The sequence below is a fragment of the Lactuca serriola genome, chromosome 3 (genome assembly GCF_051521515.1).
Source record: "Lactuca serriola cultivar US96UC23 chromosome 3, Lser_US96UC23_V15, whole genome shotgun sequence".
Lineage (NCBI taxonomy): Eukaryota > Viridiplantae > Streptophyta > Magnoliopsida > Asterales > Asteraceae > Lactuca > Lactuca serriola.
In genome coordinates, this window is record NC_136410.1 from 59,387,456 (window position 1) to 59,405,461 (window position 18,006).

General features: G+C 40.4%; 1 pseudogene; it reads right to left on the reverse strand.

Annotated features, from left to right (window-relative positions):
* Positions 1-13,087: 13,087 nt before the first annotated feature.
* Positions 13,088-13,474, reverse strand: LOC145095310 (putative mitochondrial protein AtMg00820 pseudogene; annotated as a pseudogene).
* Positions 13,475-18,006: the final 4,532 nt, after the last annotated feature.

Below are 18,006 nucleotides of genomic sequence, written 5' to 3' on the forward strand. Positions count from 1 at the left end.
CCAATAATGTGAATGCCTTAAATAGAACCACAAATCACCACCAAAATTCTAGTTAGATGACATACCTTTTAGTGTAGTTGAAAATCTTAAAGCTTTAAGAGCCTAGCACCTTAAATGGAACTACAAAATTCTACTTAGATGACATACCTTTTAGTGTAGTTGAAAACCTTGAAGCATACGATGACGGTGATGACGCGAGATGGCGGGCAGCAGCGGCAGCTAACGGCATCGATGGTGGCTAACAACGGTAACGTCATCGGAAAAGGCTCCGCCGCTGGGGACACAGTGGCGACGCAAAAGCAGAAGAAGGTGGAGAAAACGAATGGGTCGGAAACGAATACGTAATTTATCCTTTTATCCTTTTAGCCCCAACTAGGGAGAGCAAAAACCGAACCGCAAACCGAAAAAACCGAAACCGAAAAACCGAAAACGAAATAAAACCGATGGTGCGGTTTTTAGTTTTGCATAAACCGCAAATGTTCGGTGCGGTGCGCTTTCTAGTCTTGCAAAAAATGCAAAAAACCGAACCGCACCGCGCATATATATATATATATATATATATATATATATATATATATATATATATTAAGTGTTGATATTTGTAAGAATGAAGAACTTGTGACAATTAAAATTTCTATAAATATAAATATTTATCTTAGCAGAGGATGATTGTATATTTTTAAGCATACATTTAGTGATATTTATGAGAACAAATAATGTTTATGACATTTTTTAACATTTAAATATGAAGAGTACTATCGATGATAATATCATTTTTATGAATATCATTTTTATGAAAACATTAATTGATATTATCTCATGTAAATATGAAACAAATATTATATTTAATTCGTATTATATATTTAAGTATTAGAAGGGTGTTGGATGAATGGTTATGTCATTTGATTTCAAACCAAGAGGTGGTGGTATCATAAAAACTGAATCGCAAAAAAGCAAAAGGCAAAACAAAGTAATAATAATAATAATAATAATAATAATAATAATAATAATAATAATAAACTTACAAAAAACAGCAAAAAAAAAAACCGATCCACAAAAAACCGCAAAACCGGGCCGCATAAAAACCGAACGGTGCGGTTTCTAAACTTCAAAAAATCGAAGTTGCGGTTTTCGGTTCAGTTTTGGGCACAAACCGCACCGAACCGCACCATGCTCACCCTAGCCCCGGCCATCCAAAATCCCTTCAACTTAAGTCCAATATTTTACCAAGCAACCCCTCCCTCTACAAATTATTTTCAACTGAAGTCCTTATGTTACCAAATGGCCCCTCCTCTACAAAACATTTTCAACTTAGGTTGATAATTTACTCTTTAGCCCCTGCTTCCATAAATCCTTTCATAATAAGTCCAAATGATACCAAACACCCCCTGAGTTCTGAAACTCTTTACAAAATAAATCCCGAAACTTACACTTTTAACCTCCAACTTCTAAAATTGAGACAATTAAATCCTCGAGACCAACACCTTGCTATATTATTATTGATTTTAGGGCTAATATTCATTCATTAATTTGTCTATTTATTAATTTAATAAATGGGGTGTTACACTTCTGTTACACCTAGCATACTCAGGGTGCCTCAGTACATACGACGTATGCCCCTCTGTACCCCCAGCATACTTGGCATAACCCAAAACTGACCAAACTTCAAACGGGAACAACTTCTTCGTTCTAACTCCGATTTTGATGTTCTTTATATCCACGGAAAGGTAACGAGAAGCTCTACACTTCTATCAACTCATCCTTGCCTTAAAACTTTCCGAACAAAATCCAAAATTCATAAAAGCCCGAACTAACACTTCACTGAAATACCCCTTGGTGCCAAAACACATACCAAACTCCCGGGACATCGAAATTACATTACCCACACTCAAATGGGTCTAAATCTCTTTTCTCAAAGGCCCTAATCCTGATGATACTCGGTCTTCGGGTCACCACCCCCACATAGGAAACGATTCAGAACAGGGCATTACAACTCTCCCCCACTTAAATTAGATTTTGTCCTCGAAATCACTCCTTGCCACCCTACTGAGAACAAACATTCCGAAAAAAAACCTTCTAGTGTTGAACAAATCACTGAACCCATAATTTTTGATCCAAAATGCTACTTCTATAATTTTGAAGCCCCATAACTTGCATGATCTTCGCACAGATAGAACCATTCCGAAACAGAATCACAAGGGTCTCCTCCTACCATCAAAACTAAAACATCCTTTTGACCCTGAACCTTCCAACTGATAACCCGACATACAGATTCCTAAATCCATAACTTGTTGAGATACATATTTTCACTTATACACTAGCGATTCCCGATGCGAAATTCAACCAAGAGCCAACTCGGTACATAACCCATAACCTGAGATCCAAGGATTTACACTTGCGTTTCACCCGAACTCTTCTGATTCACGGCAACCATTCCCTAACACAGGATATAAAATCCCAAAACCACCGCTGAGACTGCCAGTCTCGCACCTGGTCCAGCCACCAGGTTCCTGAGAGTCCAACAAATATGGCTATTCTAGCCTATGCACCACTCTATGCCACTCCCTAGCTACATAATCATCCTACTAAAACCATAATCCAATTCTTTGACCTAACCGGTCTCTACCAGGTCTCATCTACATTGCCCTAATCAAATGGGCCTTGTCCACCGGTCTCACCCAGCAAGAGCTATACAAGCCCAACCCGTCTCAGACCCCAGATGGTCCTATTCCCAAAACAGAGATATGCTCTCCGACCCCACTGTCTGCCTTGCCCAAGGCACGAGCTGATCCTCCTTTATACTCACGACAACCCAACGATGGTGTACCTCAATCTGGTGAATGTTACGATCCCATCGCAGGCTTACAACACTTCCATACTATACGCCACTCCAGTGAATGTTATGGCCACCTCGCAGTCTTACGACACGTCTATCCCACCATGGTCACCACCCATGGTCTTACCACACACAATTCCTTTCACAGAACACGCTACTATCAATGCAAAATACGATGAAATCATGGCCGCACATGACCCGATAATAGGATAAACGGTCGTATTCTTGATCAAATTTAAAGGCCATAACCCAAAATAACGATGCATATAATTCAAACCAAGTGCTCCAATTCTATCTTGTCCAGTCGCATACACCCCTCTCAGCAATACATATAATGAATTACCCCAATGAATATCCATAGAGAACCCATAACATCATCCAAAATAAGGAGAGAAATACCAGAGTTCTATCGAACGAAAAACCTCAATCACTAACAGAAGATATCCCCATGAATGATCGAAACAAGACCCCATACCTTGGGTGAGACTGAACAGATTTCACCAATACACAACCAGCTCATGAATACTTCCAAGGTGATCCTAAATGCTACCAAAACCTAGGTTGACTATGAACTAAAATTCCGCACCACCTTCATTGAGGGTAAACATACCTAGTGACCAAAGGAACATAAAACATACTGAACTTGATGATAGGTTCACACATCCATTGAACTTCAACTATCACCACTTGAAACTTTCGAAGAATCTCCACTGAATGACGAACGAAACGATCAATGATCGACAATGCATTGACATTAGGTTTAATGAACCAAAACCCGCACGGAGATGAACATAACCAACTTTGAAACTGATTCCCTGATCGACCTCTAAACACGATTTTCTATAATTAGTATTCTATGCAACGAGCTGAAAAATTCCCTCCACATCCAATACTCAACCTGAGTGGTCTCAACGGCTCCTCATCCTTCTTTGGCACCCCCACAAGAAACTAATAGCTGCAACGAGCTCCTTGACCAACCACTTCCTGCTGAGGGACAACTCATGTGTCTCTTAAACATATACATCTAATCTCCACCTACTATATACCCATGCCTTCACCAAATCCTGAACCAATATCCCACATACTCGCACATCAAATCCATACGAACCATTCTCTTAATACTACGAACTTGAACAAATCGATGATCCTCCAAGAAGAATACCTAGTTCTCCCCCATTTAGGGTTCGAACTACCAACTACTGGTGTTGGAAACAAACCATAAATCAAATCGGCTTAACCAGGTACAACCATCCCTGACCTTGGAATGAATAACACACACATGATGATCTTCCAGATAAGAATCAAACAAATCCCAAGAGAATTCCTGAATTTCAGCTGAAGATCTCTGAAATTTCCTCAATTATGGCCACTTTAAGATTAAGGGTTCCTTGTAAGAGCATAAGTCAACAATGAATTATAATCCAAAACATGCCCTCCTAGCCTGCAATCCCAACCACCAATCCGGTATCTGAACTGCCTATATCCCAAGAACACGGACCCTTGATCGCATCACAAAGCATCCATAACACATCAATCCACCCGTGCACTCCTGTGCTGACATATTGTCGCCAAACACCCAGCCGATCATTACAATCGTTTTCTTCTGAAGTCCCCCGACTCAATGCACAACCTCGAGCAACACCCTCAGGACAAACAAACTTATCCAGGTCTGCACCATTAAACCCAACCCGATATCGCCACTAGGGCCTAAAACAATTTCCAGACCCATCCTCATGACTGCGCAACCCTACCACAAGATCGACAGATACATAACTACCGCCACGAATCATGGTATCAAACCATGCCATCTTCCTCGACCAACCCTTAGGATCCCTGAAACTCTCCTTTATTCGAGTATGGATCATGTACTTCCAGTAGTATGGGCCCAATACTACCTTCCACACCTATCCACACTTTCCTCAAGAATCATCTCGGGTCCTCTAAGACCTACTCATAATAATGATGGGGTTTAGTATAGTACAACATCCTATGGTGCACATACAACCCTAAATACCTTGGATCTATGTTTTCACTAATTATACATGCAAATGGTTTCCAAGGCATTAAATCTATAACTAGCATGCAATTGACATAAACAATACAAGATACTAGTTAGGATAACATACCTCTTTGTTGTAACTTGATTCCATGGAGCTTAAGAGCCTAGTGCCCCAAGTGTGACACTTCAAATGATTCACACAACACCACCAACAACTTGGAATAACTTGAGAGAAAAGTTCTTATGCTCAAAATCGGCTAGCCCTCTCATATCAATCCTTAGGGCTGATTTCTTGAGCCATGGGGTCTTTATAAATTGTGGCTATTAGGGTTACACCATGTAACTCATGACTTTCCATATTCTTCATGTTCCATGGGTTAAAACCTTCATGGAGTATCCATGGGTTACTCCATGGGTTTAGCCCAACATGAAGAACTATACATCATAAGCCCACATATATAAGAATGACTGATTTACACAATCACTCCCCATATATTTAATTAGTGTCTTTTGATCACAAAATTAATTCCAAATTAATTCGTGATCAATACTAATTAAATAATATGATTTCATATTAATATATTAGAACTTATAATATATTAATAAATTATAGATATCATTTTCTCACAAAAGTTTATCCAAATTGTTCCGATGCCATGCAACCCAAATGGACCATGCCAAATCGGGTCAAGTATATACCAATTATAGTTATGGACTTAGACACTAATCCAACAGTCTCCCACTTGGATAAGTCTAATAACTATTATTGCAAGTATGACTCTGTAACATGACTAGAAATTGTAGCTCTTAAAAGTCGTTGTACTCTGGACAAATCAATGATACGTCCATTAGATAAGGGATCATATATTCCTCCATTCTAGATATCATATGGACTGAGACATGGATTTTAATCATTCTCTATGTCCATCTGTTGTTTCCCGATTTCTGATTTATGACGACTCACTAATTGAACAAATTAAATCAGTCCAGGCCCGGCCGAGCACTTACGTTTGTCATCACTAAATCATCGAGGGAACCACAAATATCGCTTTTATCCCTCCAAGGGTAAAAGGAATGGATAAAATTCGACTCATATGCTTACTCTATATACTTATCAAATCACACACAAAAATGTGTTTTATAACACCAAGTTACTGGTGTGTTTTCACATAATCAATGTGTAACTGAATTGTAGAGTGCAACTCATATCTCTTGGTTTGAAGAATATAAGATATTATCGTCTCACGATCACTCGTGATAAAATCCATGAAGTGAGTCAAATGAGCGTGGGTTAAATCCAATACTCGAATCTCATTCCAGGAGCACTCATGAACACTGAAACTATGTCTAGGCCACCTAGACAAACTACAGATCCATTCATGACAGTCTTAATTCATACCTACTTCCAAAGTATGATTGACTGTCGAGAGTTTGAATAACCTAGTTATTCAGGAAGTCAAAACATGCAAAGTGAAACACAAGAATAATACTAATCCTATATGTGTGAGATCAAGATCTTTGCGCAGGGACAAGGTTTGAAAACTCAAACCTTGAGTGAATGCTTGGGATCAATGTCTGCTTAATAATGGATGTTCAAGTCAAGACTGGAAAGACCAATCAAGTCTTAGATAATCAATTCAAAAAATGATCAAGACATTAAATGAGAATAAATAAATTGTGATCAAAGTAAATAGTGATCAAAGTAAAGTTGATAAATGATGAACAAGAAGAATGTTATAAATGTGATAGGGAATAAAATGCCAATGTAATAGTGAAAGATCCGTAATTGACTTGTATTGAAAGCTCCTTTCTATAGGAGACTAAGTTACAACGAATTAACCTTAATGCTTACATAAGACCGAACAAAAGACATAAGCCTGACATTCTGATTGTCCTAAACAACTTTAGACTAAGTCCTATGAAACATCACATCAAAATACAAGACAAGATTAATAAATACATAACAGACAAAATGACTTCATTCCGGACAATTGATGTTCCGGAGATGAAGCTTTGTTCAAGATCGATGACCATTCCGGACAAAAGGATCAGTTCGGGAATGCACTCTTTGAAATTCTTCACTCCCTTTAACCAGCTCCGGACAGCTTCCAGATCATATCCATCTTCGGAATCAGCATCCTTCGGAATATGTATTTAGGATTGCTAGAGGTTCACTTTCAGGTTCCAACAATCTCCCCCTAAGTGAACTTAGTAATCCATCAAGCTTAGTTCATTTCTTCCTTGATGAAGGTGAAGGCTCAGAATAACCATTCTCGCACTGCGATGTACCAAGTCAGTTGACTTATAAACTTTGCTTTAACCTGTTCTGAAGCTTCAAACTTGGATGCACGAGAAAAAAACTTTTACAGAGCTCTGGTAGGAACCAGGTGTTTGTCAAGGACTCGGAAGAAGTCCTTTTTGTTTGTTCTTCTGGTGGTGTAGACATACCCTAGAACCGGTTCTTCTATCAGACCATCTGCAAGAAGTTCAGCTTCCGGAAGAACAAAGTCAATTTTTCCCACAAATTGTTCGGTTCCGTAGAGATGAGCAAGTTCTTAATCACATCTGCAAAACTCAGCAACATAGTCTTTAAGAAAGTTGAGAGCAGAGTGATAGGCACCCATACTGATGTCATCCAATTGATTTTCTCTGAAGTACGCAGCAAGAGTGAGGATGTCATTCGGATTCATGGAAGGGAAATCCGCATCAGTAATAGTCTTCTGAGATGGTTTGTTCCGGAGAATGTGGAATCGGAACGGAGGACAGTTCAGTTCGAATTTAACAAGAATTTTTCTTCCGAATCCCTGAACTTTAGTGATCCTCTTCCTTGTCCATACTTCCTTGAAGGGATGAGCATTCTTGTCGTAAAAAGTTTTAATCCTTTCACGTTCAGTCCGGACGATTATTTCAGGATTGTCATTTGGATGGAGAGGAGCAAACTTCGTATAGAACTTGTTGAAGGGAGAGAGAGGGAGATCCATTTGGTCAGCATCTTGGGAGGGAATGTCATAAGAAAGAGCAGGAATGATATCCTTGGCTTTAAGAATTCCTTCACGACGGAGAGGAGAAATACCGCGCATTGGATCAGGATGATCCTTTAAGGCTTGAATCATTATGCTGTCTTCTAGCGCCTTTTGGATTTCAGCCTCAGACCAACCAGATTTTTGTTTAGGGGAAGGACCGGAGCGTTTTTCTTTTTGTTCCGAAGTTATTGGTTTCTTCCCTTTATTCTTCTGAAGAGCTTCAATGGCCATCTTCATGTTTTCATCAGTAACAAATTCCGGATGAGGAATTGAAAGTGGTTCTTCCGGAATATCATCTGGAGTGCGAAGAGGCGATCCTTGATCAATGGGGGAAACAGTTGGTTCCGGAATTGATGCAGAAGTGGTCGAGGATGGAGTGGCTCGGAAGGCTTGAGCAGTGAGGAAGGATTTAGCCTTGGCCATTTTTTCTGCCATTTCGAAGGCATCCGGAAGAGATGATGGCCAGGAAGCAGTGGACCAAATCCTATTCTATTCTTCAATAAGAGCTTTTGGCTCTGTTAGCTTGGGGGCTTGAAGAGCAAGAATCCCCTTGGGAGCTTCAACCGAAATGTAGGCGTCGAACTCTTCATCTTCTTTGGTTCCTTCAGAGATGCCCAGGATTCAGGAGAAAACTTGTACATCTTCTTCGGAATCAAAATCTTTGTCCCGGAGAGTGTATTCTGAAGTTGTCTTCCATTTTCGGCTGGGGCCTTCACCCCCTCTTGCATCGATGACCCTGGAAACCGGTGCAAGGGACAAATCATGCTTAAGTTCATCGAGCTTGGAAAATACCTTTTGAAGACCGGTAAAGAGTTGAAGAGTCAGGGTGTCATATGCTTCTGAGGTGGGAGCTTGAGCTGAGAGATGTTGGAAGGTATTGCTGAGGATTTCAATCATGTCATCAAACTTCCTGTTCGAAACATCAACAATGTTCCAAGTTGAACGCAGGAGTTTGATGAGGACTTGTTGGATGATCAGGTTCATTTCATCCTTCTTTCGGATTTCCTTCTCCAAACGTTGAATTTGTTTCTCATGACGAACATGAGTCTGCTTGATGAGATCGTTGGTAGCAGACACTAGGTCATCATGTACCTTGAGTATGGAGGAGATGGTGTTGAGGTAGTTGTCGACCAGAGCATCGTATTTTGTATCGATTTGCTCAACGGTATGTTTCAACCGAAAGGAAATCAGTTGGTTAAGCTGGGCTTCTCTCTCGGCTGTGGATGGTCCGGATGATTGAGAGAGTGACTGAAGGATGGCGTCAAGTTTTGAATCAAGTCCGAAGACTTTTTGATCCAATTTGGAATTCAGCTCGGCAACGGAAGTCTCTAAAGAGGACACTTTGGCCATAGTGTCAGAGACGTTGGTTCGGATCTCCAGCATGGCAAATGGATCAACATAATCACCAGCAGAGGATTCAGAATCGGAGTCTAAATGTTGTGGAGGGGGCAGGTGAGTGTCAGGATTAGAGGAAGGACCCGGTTTGGTTGCATCATCATCTTTTTGAACCGGAGAGTTTGGAACATCAACCGGAGTGGAGGAGGAAGAAGTTCCGAAGTCAAAAGCAAACTTGGATCCGGAGGCTCTAGATTGAAAATGGACTGATGTAGTGAGATGAGCATCCATAATTGTTGCTGCGTTGTCCTCCAACATTACTTCTTCAGAAATCTCATCTTCTGGATCAACATAAAAAGGGATTTTCGGAATGATAGTTTGAGGAAGTTCCGAAGAAAGTTTGTTGATTGTGTCATCATCTGAGGGAGGAACATAGGGATTGTTGCTTTGAATGGCTTGGTTCCTCATGGAAATAAGAGTGGATTCAACTTGAGCTTGAGTCAAATCTGGACGCCTTGATGTAGCCCTGACAACATAATCTTTCCATAAGGGGTCATTAGTACATGGTCGTCATGTACGCCTTCCGGGTATCAGACCAGTTGTGGCATCGGAAGACGGAGGGATTGCTCCTTCTTCCGGATGCTTAGGTTCCAGAACAATGGTTCCGGAGTGTGTGTGTGTGTTGAAGAAATAAGGGGATTGGCAAAAATGACATGTGAGTGTGTTCCAGGGGGGAGGAGGCAAGGAACTTTGTTCAACACCAACAACACCCTTTTGGGAGGGTGAGGGTGGATCATGTGCAGTCTCCCCGTGAGTGTGTGCTTGTGAAGATGAAACATTGAGGGGTACCTTAGATGAGTGGACGGGAGGGGTGTTCGGACGACCAGAATCAGCCAGAATGTCATGGGTAACCTCCTTTTGAGAGGGGGCACCGACTTTGGTTTTCTTTATGGCCTTGGGTTTGGAAGGAGAGGCCTTGCGTTTGGCCGGTTTCTTAACTCTTGATTCAGACTGAGTGTGAGTGGCCTCTTCTGGAATAGGCTTAACAGAGACTGGGGCAGGTTGTGTTGTGTCTAACCCAACCGAAGTCTCTATATGATGTTTTAGAAAAGGGGATCCGGAAGGGATAAGAGCCAACATGTTGTCCGGAAGCCGTCTGACCGAACCAAAGAAGGATTGGTCCGGAATTCTATAAGACTTAATGAGTTTGAAAGAAACACATACGTCCGGAGGAATTATGCTCACCGGAATGGGAATGTGGAGTTCCTTGAAGATCTGCTCTTGAAGATCTGCTCAATAGTCAGTGCCCAAAACCTAGGGCTCGAGATTTCGTTTGGTTTCCTCTTGATGGCAAATTTACAGAAATCTTTCCATAGAACTTTTGGAAGATCAACGACATTGTTTCGTTTGGAATAAATGTTGAATACCACATTCAGCCAATCTTTGTTAAGAGTATCGGTGCCGCCATGCTTTCCAGAGAGACCACGGATTATGAAGTGCATACGAACAGTCCAGAGCCCGGAAACAGCAGTCTTCTTGAAATCCTTGGCTCGATAATCTTGATTGTACCCGATGAACGTGAGAAATGTCTGAAACTCTTCAGTGGATAGTTCTACAATCGTAAAACCAGCAGGATTAGGGGATACTCCAATGGCTTTGAGAAAGGTAGCTTTGTAGATGGGAATGAGTCGATCGTCGACGATGGAAGCCATTAATACATCATCTGCAAGCTTGATGCTTGTGAAGGCTCGATGAAGATGAGAAAGAGGAAGGGGAGGATCTGGAATTTTTGTAAGTGGAATGGAGAGAGGATGATGGGCAAGAAACTCAATCATGATTCTAATGGAGTCATCGTAATCTGGCGGGTTCAGGGAAAACAGTTGGGTGGTATCTCAAAGAAACGGTTCTTGATCAGTTGAAGACGATGAACCTGTTGATCCTTTAGATGATTTCTTTCTGGAAATCGACTTCTTTGGTATTTGAGCAGTAGGATTTTGGAGCTTTGATGGTTCCATTGTTGAAGATGATGAATGTTTGAAGAAGACGAAGACTGTAAGGGTTTTAGAGAGGTTTGGGAATCACGAGATTGTAAAGTGGTAAAGGTAAGTTGTGAAAAGGTTTTTATAGGTAAGGAAATCCGGGTCGGGTTGGATAAGTGATGATGATGATCCAAGATTCGTCAGGTTGCGATTAATGTTGGGGTGAGGAGAAATGATAGTTGACATGATAGGACAAGGTAATTCGTCCAAAAGGGGTTATGTAACCATCAATTCCTTTTTCCAATTAAGAGGGCGTGCAGTCGTGTCACGCAAAACGAGGAAGATTGGATAAGGATCTTCCTGAAAAGTAACCGCTGAGAAAACGTTTCACCTTATTACCTTTTGGAATTCCAAATGAGTTGTTCCGGACAGAGCATGATACGGAAGAAAGGATGTTCCGGAGCAGTTTTGAAGAGTTTCGGAACATTTTGAAAATTCGGAGCAATTTTTGAAATTCCGGAGCAAATTTTGAAATTCTAAAGCATTTTGAAAATCTGGAGCAATTTTTGAAGCTCCGGAGCAAATTTTGAAGTTCCGGAGCATTTTGAAAATCCGGAGCAATTTTTGAAGTTAACCTGTACAGCTGTAGAAACTCAAGGAATAATCAGTACAAAAGACAAGTAACGGATCCTGTAAATTCAGAGGAAAAATAGTTCCGAAATAAAATAAATGAGTTCGGAGCATATTTTTCTGTTGAATTACTTCAATCAGAGAGAACATGTCTCTTGAGAGAAATGAGGATCAGGCATCATCATACCCATTTTGTTCAGAAATCCAAAAAATTTGGTTTCGACTAATGCCTTAGTAAAGACATCAGCAACTTCATCATCAGATGGAACAAAAACAAGTTCGATGTTACCATTTAGAACATGATCTTTAATGAAATGGTACCGAATGTCAATGTGCTTTGTCATGGAGTGTTGAATTGGATTGTGCGAGATGGCAATGGCACTTTGAGAATCACAGTAGATAGGAATTTGTTGAAAACGGTAACCATAATCCAAGAGTTGAGATTTCATCCATAGAACTTGAGAGGTACAGCTAGCAGCAGCAATGTATTCAGCTTCGGCTGTTGAGAGAGCAATGCAGTTATGTTTCTTGGATGACCAGCTGACTAAGCGACCACCTAGGAATTGACATCCTCCGGATGTACTTTTCCAATCGAGTTGAAGACCACCATATTTTGAATCCGAGTAAGCTTGCAGAAGGAAAGTTTCGTTTTCTAGATATTAGATTCTGAGGTTCTTTGTGACTTTGAGGTACCGGAAAATTTGTTTCACAGCCAAAAGATGAGACATCTTCGGATTGACTTGGAATCTGGCACATACGCATGTTGAGAACATTATGTCCGGAAGACTTGCGGTGAGATAGAGTAATGATCCAATCATTCCTCGGTATTTCTTTTCATCTATGGAAACACCCTAAAGGTCGGCAAAGATTTTGTGACCGAATCCCATGGGAACCTTGGCAGAGGCACAGGTATCCATAGAGTATTTCTTAAGAAGCTCAAAAATGTGTTTGTCTGTTTAACTTGAAGGCCAAGAAAGAAGCTTAATTCTCTATTCATGCTCATTTGAAAACGACTGACCATAAATTTAGCTAAGTCAGCAACCATAGACGAATCGGTAGATCCAAAAATGATGTCGTCCACATAAATTTGTACCAACATGAGGTGTTTACCATTTGATCTTCGAAATATTGTGGGATCCAAAATACCCCTTTGAAAACCTGAGCGCTTGAGAAAATCAGTGAGAGTATTGTACCAAGCTCGAGGAGCTTGCTTGAGTCCGTAGACAGCCTTCCGAAGTTTGTAGCAATGGTTTGGAAAGGAGAGATTGATAAAACCCGGAGGATGTTAGAGGTAAACTTCGGTGTCAAGTTCACCATTTAAAAAAGCACTCTTAACATCCATTTGAAAAACTTTAAAACCTTTGTGAGCTGCGTAAGCAAGAAAGATTCTGATAGCTTCAAGTCGTGCAACAGGAACAAATGTCTCGTCGTAATCAAGACCTTCAATTTGAGTGAATCCTTTTGCTACCAATCTAGCATTATTTTGGATGATAATACATGCATCGTCTAGTTTGTTGTGAAATACCCATCTTGTCCCTACAATAGGGTGATGTTGAGGAGGAGGTACAAGAGTCCAGAGTTCATTGCGGTCAAATCCTGCCAGTTCATCTTGCATGGCTGTAATCCAATCAGCATGCTCTAATTCTTCCTTGATAGATTTTGGTTCAACCATGGAGATGAAAGCTGAGAAGTGGCATTCGTTTCAGATGTTGGTAGCTGAGCGAGTTTGAACACCAACATTGGGATTGCCAATTACTTGGTTTGGAGGATGATCTTTCGTCCAGAAATGCAATCGAGGGAGTTCTTGTGCATCAGAGGATCCTATATCAACAGTAGAAGTGATTTGCTCCCCCTGAATGATTTGAGTGTTGGAGTGATGCTCCCCCTACACTTCTGAACCAGAACCAGAGAGGTTTACAACATCATCAGAGGGAAATTCAAAGAAATTTTCATTTTCGTCAATGTTGAGAGGATTTGAGTCATCGAAGTCAGCAGCTGCATCTTGGAAGCCATCCACATTTGATTCAAGAGAGGGATTTGCATTATTCTCCCCCTCAACCTATGAAGGTTGAAACGGTTCATAATCAAACGGAGATAGGCTAGGAGGAGGACCAGAGAGGTTTTGAGAGATTGAGGCTTCCGAAGAAGGAATTGGAATGAGAGACGGACGAGATCGTGATTCGGAATCAAGAGCTGTTTCGGACGGACCAAAGAGAGTTTCAAAGTCAACCTCAAGAATGGTTTGAGAGTTTGGAAATCCTGGCGGAGGAGCATCGGACTCCATGATGTGAGTAGTGATGTGAGTGGGGCCAGAATTCCGAACAAAGTTGTCATCAAAGGTAATGTCGAAGCTTTCTTCCACAACACGGTTTCTTCAGTTGAGAACTCTGTATGCCTTGGATTTAAAAGAGTATCCTAGAAAGATTGCTTCAACAACTTTTGGTTGAAACTTAGTAAGCTGATCACGGTTGTTTTTGATGAAGCATCGACATCCGAAGATATGAAGGAATGAGATGGATGGCTTTCGACCATTCATTGCTTCATATGGAGTCATGTTGAGTCGTCGATTGATGATGCTTCGGTTTTGAGTGAAGGAAGCGGTGGATACGACTTCAGCCCAAAGATAGAGAGGGAGATTTGCGTAATTGAGCATGGATCGAGCAGCTTCAACAAGTGTTCTATTACGTCTTTCAACTACACCATTTTGTTGTGGAGTGTACGGAGCTGAGAAGTTGTGATCGATTCCTTTTTCTATGAGGAACTTCTCAATGGAAGCATTAACAAATTCCGAGTCGTTGTCACTTCGGATTCTTCTTACTAGAAGTTTGATAAGAACTTCTATTCCTTTGATAAACTTGATGAGCTCTGATGCCGTTTCGTATTTCAGCCTAAGGAAGAAAACCCAAGTAAGCCTTTTAAAGTCTTCAACAATCACATGAATGAATTTCTTATGATGAAGACTCTCTACAGTGGATGGTCCACAAAGATCAATATGTAGAAGTTCCAGAGGATCCGAAATGGATTTTTCCATGATGACAGGATGACCCTTTTTTGATTGCTTACCACACTCACGTGCAGCACATAAATGATCATTTTCAAATTTGAGAAGAGGTAAACCTCTTACCATTTCTCCTGAAACGAGATCATTCATGTACCGAAAGTTTAGATGTGCGAGCCTTCGGTGCCATAGCCAACTAACATCGGGAACAGCTTTGGAAAGAAGACAGAGTTGTGGTTTGCCAATGATCATGTTAATGTCGAGTGGGTACATGTTTTTGTTGCGAAGAGACTTAATCAAACATTCTTTTTCAGTTTTTAGTCATCACATAGCTATATTTTTTGCAAAATTCCACACGTCGGTTTGAGTCGGTAAGTTGAGCAACACTTATTAAATTATGTTTCAAGTCAGCTAAATAAGCAACATGTGAAATAAAGAAGTTTCCATTGGTGATAGTTCCATAACCACGAATTTGAGAGTTTGAGTTGTTGCCATATGTTACGTAACCAGCATTTGGAGAGAGCTTTAAATCTCGTAGAAAGTCCTTCTGTCCCATCATGTGCATGGAGCAAGCACTATCAATATACCATATTGTTTCTTTCTCCGAAGCACAAAGTGCCTGCAAAATAGAAATTAATGAGCAATGGAGCTTTTAGGCTCCGAGTTGGGCTTTGGGACGTAGGCTTGGACTTTAGACTTTGATTTAGACAATGGAACACTTACTTGTTTCTTGGTGAGATTTCTTTTCTTTGGGAACAGACAGAACGCTGGAGTCTTTTCATCTATCTAGTAGTCATATTCAACTACACAAGGGTTCGAAGCATATTTCTTCAAAGTGAAGGTTTTTGAAGAAGTGACATTTTTGGCTATCTCCGAGTTAGTTGATTTGCGAACAGATAACTTGATTCTCCACACAAGATTTTTGTTTGAAGATTTTGAGACAGTATGATTTGAGCTGGTGGATTTGGTTGAGGGCACATTGCTCTTAGAAATTTTTGGTTTAAAAATTGTGCCATTAGATTTTGCAATAAAGACAGATGAGACACTTTGAGGACTAGTCAAAGTATTTCGGATGGTTTTGATTTTAACTTGACCTTGAGGTGATGTGGATCTAAGGACTTCCTTTGGATCCGAAAAATCAAAAGATTTGGAAGGTCTTTTCAGAATTTTAGTCAGAACAAAAGAGCTTTGACTATGTTTTTGACGTGCTACCATCCTTGGGTTGTTCCGAAATGAGTTTGGTTTGGAGTTGGCAAGGAACCTAGAATTTTGTCTATCCTTAATTTCCTTTTTGTAAGCGTTCCTAGCTTCTACCTCGGGATCTACAATATCTTTACTATTCAACATTGGTTTTCTCTTAGAGGATCTAGAGGACTGACCTTTGGATGGATTTGAAAACTTTGGAGAAATGGGAACCAATTTGGATTTAGAAAGGACTACAGATTTTGATTCACGTGAATTAGAGGATTGATTTCTTGAAGTTTCAACAATATCATTCACAGATGCCCATGCAAAATTTGAGGCATTGACTTCAGTTGTTTCCGGAATGATTTCCTCAATCACACAGTTATTGACGTGATTGGTTATAGGAACATGGTCTACACAGTTTTGAAGACTATGATGATATTTTGTGGTCCGATTCAGGTCCAGGTTTATCAGAGGCGGAAGAGGCGTGGAATCAGGACATTTAACAACTATGGGTTGAAACTCAGGAATTAGGGACTCAAAGGATCTTTTAGTCTCCGGAAAGGGTGACAATGGGGAGACAGGAGTGTCCGAATGTTGAATGTTCGGAACCTCTCCCATGAATGTCAGATTTTGCAAATCCTTCAGGGGACTAACAATTACTTTCGGAAATTCACTTCCAAGACCAGGAGCTTTTGACCATGGATGACGAAAATTATGAGTCATCCAAATGTCAGCTTCAAGCATGTCAACAGAGTTATGCAAAACATCAATTTTGGCATTGAGACGTTTGTTGTCAGAAATCAAAATATTTCATTCGGAATAAGTGATTTCAAATTTATCTTGCAAAATGATACATTCATCTTTTGACATTACAAGTTCATGCTCTAAAGACTCGATTTTCAATTTCTTATCCTCAAAACGTAATCTAAGACGACTTAATTCACGATCTTTCTTCTCACTGGCTTCTATGGCTGACTCATAGGCTTTATAGATAGTGTTCATATCTGTTTGAATCTGGGTCAAGTAAGGTTCACAAAAAGTCAAATCAAAATTATTATTAGAGATCATGGATTTTACCTGTTGAACAATGCTTTGTCTTGGTGGGTCGTTGGTAGCCATGTAGCATTAGTTGGGTTCAGCGTCATCTTCTTCATCTTCGGAACCAGAGGACCAATAACCTTCATCACATACAACGGTTTGTCTTGCCATTAAACACATGTTCCTTCCAGTTACTACATCATCATCATCTGCCGACGACCAGTATCCTTCGACATCTCTTGAAATAGTAGTAACAAATGCTTTCTCACTTTCAGCCAATTCTTGTGCTTTTCGGACATACTAAGTTGAGTCTTTGATTTTTGGTTTTTGAGGTGAGTCAGCAAGACAATCTTTGGCAAAGTGGTTTGCATGACCACATTTATGACACAAGATTTTTGGCTTTTCCGAGTTGAGATTTTTTCAGGATTCTGGGGTCGACTGTGGTTTAGTGAGATTAGGCTTGTATTTCTGAGGATTTTCGAATGTTTGTTTTGGTTCTGAAGAAGTATATGGTTGAGGATGGTTTTGTTAAGGAGCATTGAATCTATTTTGATAAGATTTGTAAGAAGAATTGAAAGGTCGTTTGTATTTCATGGAAAGTAAGGCAAATTCTTGTTGGAAACGGAGTTCAGAATCTAAGGTTTCGGAATCACCATCAGGATAGTTGTGAGTAGGAAGGGAAGTTAGGGACGGCCGAGGTAGTGGAACCATAGGTTTGTAAGGTTCTGGAGCAATTGGGATCGGAATGATCGATTCAGAAGAGCTGACTAGAGCAAGTGGTCCTCCGGAAAGTTCTCTAATGGTTTGAGCAACGTTTGATTCATGTCCTTGAAGCTCATCAAAAAGTTGATAGAGTTTCAATTTTTTTAAGGAACCATTGCTTTGAAGGCAGGACTTAACATTTCCCCATCCCTTACCAAGACTGTTAATGAACTTGAGATTGTACTCAAGAGGAGTTCGAACAATCCCGTGAGCGGTCA